General features: G+C 43.4%; 1 pseudogene; it reads right to left on the bottom strand.

Annotated features, from left to right (window-relative positions):
• Positions 1-1,391: 1,391 nt before the first annotated feature.
• LOC708985 (stearoyl-CoA desaturase pseudogene) lies at positions 1,392-2,354 on the bottom strand (annotated as a pseudogene).
• Positions 2,355-3,189: the final 835 nt, after the last annotated feature.

Here is a 3,189-nt window from a genome sequence, read left to right as displayed (position 1 = left end):
AATGAATGGACCTAACATCTAGCTTACTTCATTAAGACTCCCAATAGCTCAGTAACATTCTCAAGCCCCTGGCAACATGTGTTCAGATCCCTTCCAATGTGAAGTTCGCTGTTAGAAGCTGCCTATAGATCCTGTCCCTCAACCTCTCCATCTCATGTCCAACAGTGGACAGGAAATTGGCGACCCAACGAATTCCTCCTCTTCTTCAGAGTTTTTTCAAACATCCCTCTTTGGGAGGGAAATACTCTAATAGTGTAACGTTCTAAGCAATGTATATATGTATATATATTTTATGTTTGACCTGACTCCACCTCCTAAAATCCTTCCCTTTTTTTGGATGTTTGGAAATGCTACAGCCATCTTATTACTATGAGGGGAGCAACCAATATCCTGAAGATGGCAGAGCAGAAAGAGGAAAGAATTGTGATGAGCAGCTCATGGAATCCTCAAAATTCTATGAGCTGCTGTTTTTACCAATTCTGGAAACACCCAACTTCAAGACTTCTTGATACATGAACTAAGAAATCTCCTTGTTATTAAAGAAAAAAAGAAAGAAAAGAAAACCCTTCCCCAGCAGAGACCATTTTTACTACAAACTCAAAAAAACGTCTCTTCTTTATCCTCAGCCTAAACTATATGTTGTGACATTGAATTAGCATTGCCAAACACCACAGCCACTTCTTACCCCGAGCCAGGAGAGAATGCAAGCATGCTGTGTGGTGGAGTTTGAAGTCCTCACTAGGTAGGCAGCTGCACGTCTGATCATGGCAAGAGGTTCCTCTTGCTTCACTTCCCTCGTCCTTACATTCATACATGCTAAATCTCTCCTCTGACAGTTTACCTGCTTTAGAAGCTTTGTGTCAAATGAAGTTGCTTTTCCATTCCATCTGGCAAAAGCCTGGGCTGAAGATAATTAACAGGGGACTGCCCAGAAGATTCTGTTTTATCTCTAGCTCAAGCCACCTACTTCAAAGCTCACAACAGCTCAAGGAAAGACAGCTATCTGGAGCAAAGACCATTCGTTTAAGGTTACAGAAAGGTTGTCTAGGCTTTGGAAGCTGGACACTGAACAAAGACTGACGAGCTGCTTGCCTGGGAGGCAATAAGAGAAAGAAGGGCGATAGCAACAAAGTGAAAAGAAGGACAATGGGCCTAGAAGAGAGAGAGGATAAGAGAAGAAATAACATCAGCTTAACGTCATAAAGGCAGAGTTGTTGGCTTTCAATACTTTTGTATTTTAAAAGAATACTGTACTGGAATGGGTTGACATAGTCATCTTTAGCATCCCGGTAGCATTATTCAGTAGTTAATAAACAGACATTAAAACCTCTGCCTGGCTGGCTTTTGTAAAAGGAACCTGAGGGACCCCAAACTCAGCCACTCTTGTAGCTTCAGTCTCCGATTCTTTTAATGCTGGCCAAGGTGGAGGCCTTGGAGACTTTCTTCCGGTCATAGGCCAGACCCAGGGAGGCCATGCAATCAATGAAGAATGTGGTGAAGCTGATGTGCCAGCAGTACTCACTGGCACAGTAGTCATAGGGAAAGGAGTGGTGGTACTCGTGGAAGCCCTCACCAACAGCTCCAGGTGAAACCAGGACATTCTCCCGGGGACTAATGTTCTTGTCATAAGGACGATATCCGAAGAGGTGAGCAGCACTGTTCACCAGCCAGGTGGCATGAAGCACTACAGCATACCGCAAGAAGGTGGCAATGAACAAGCTGTGTTGAAAAGTTTCACCCCAGAAACACCAGGGCACAAGCGTGGGCAGGGTGAAGCACATATCAGCAGCAAACCGGGGTTTGTAGTACCCCCTCTGGAACATCACCAGTTTCTCGGCTTCTAGATCAGACAAGTCTAGCGTACCACCCTTCTCTTTGACAGCTGAGTGTTTGCACAGCCAACCCACGTGAGAGAAGACAAAGCCATGTCTGGAATTACGAGGATCAGCATGTGTTTCTGAAAACTTGTGATGGGCATGGTGGTCGTGAGCCCATTCATAGATACCATTCTGGAATGCCATTGTGTTGGCAATGATCAGAAAGAGCCGCAGGGGCAGCCGAGCTTTGTAAGAGGGGTGGCTCCACAGAGGATGAGCTCCTGCTGTTATGTCCAGGGCCCTGACAAAATAGTAGAATAACCCCCAAAGCCAGGAGTAGAACTTGCAGGTAGGAATCAAAGTGATCCCAAACAGGGCACCCAAGTGTAGCAGAGACATAAGGATGACGTTTCTCCAGACATAATTAACCTTGGGGCTTGGGCCTTCCTTATCATTATAGGTGGGGTCATATATATCATCTTTTATACCAGGGCGAATGTCTTCTTCCAAGTAGAGGGGCATCGTCTCCAACTTATCTCCCCCATTCTGCAGGACCCTGGAGGGAGGCGCTGTGATGGTGGTGGTGGTGGTATAGGAGCTAGAGATAACTCCGTCCCATGTTCCCGTTCCCCAGGCGGGTGGCAGGGGGATCGGGAGCTCCGGGGACGCGGGCAGCCTCGCCTCCCTCCCGGGCGAGCGCCGGGGGCTCGGTACCTATGTTAGTACTTTGAAGAATGTGAAGACTTGCCTGGCCCAGCATATGATCAGTTGTGTTCAACATTCTATGTGAACTTGAAAAGAATGTGAATTCTATAACTTAGCTGTAAGTTTATTAATATGTAATTAGATCAACTTTGTTAGTAATGTTCAAGTCTACATCTTGATTGATTTTTAATCTGTTTTATTATTTACAAAGAGAGATGTGTTAAAATCTCCAATTATGGCTGTGAATTTGTTTTTTATGTATTTGTTTTACCTAGAGAAAGACAATGTTAGTAGGTACATAAAAGTCCAGAATTGCCATATCATTCTAGTGACTCAAAGTTTAATTAGGAAATATTCCTCTTTATTGGTAGTAATGCTTCTTGCCACTGTTAGTATGAGCTTTCTTTTAGTTAGTTTTTGAACACTATTTTTTTTTCATCCTTTTACTTTTGGTCTTTTATTTCAACTTAAGAAATGTCTTTTGTAAGCAACATAGGTTTTTAAATTTTTGTTTTAAATCCAGTCTGAAAATCTTTGTTAGTGTTTTCAGTCTATTTACATTTACTGTAAGTACCATTATATTTGAGTTCAAATCTGCCACGCTACTCTCTGCATTCTATTTATCCACCTTTGCTGTGCTCCTTTTTTCTTGCCTTCTCTCAGATTA

The sequence above is a fragment of the Macaca mulatta genome, chromosome 3, assembly GCF_049350105.2.
Source record: "Macaca mulatta isolate MMU2019108-1 chromosome 3, T2T-MMU8v2.0, whole genome shotgun sequence".
In the NCBI taxonomy this organism is placed as follows: domain Eukaryota; kingdom Metazoa; phylum Chordata; class Mammalia; order Primates; family Cercopithecidae; genus Macaca; species Macaca mulatta.
The sequence above is the reverse complement of the archived record's forward strand: the minus strand, read 5'-3'. Positions and strand labels throughout refer to the sequence as shown.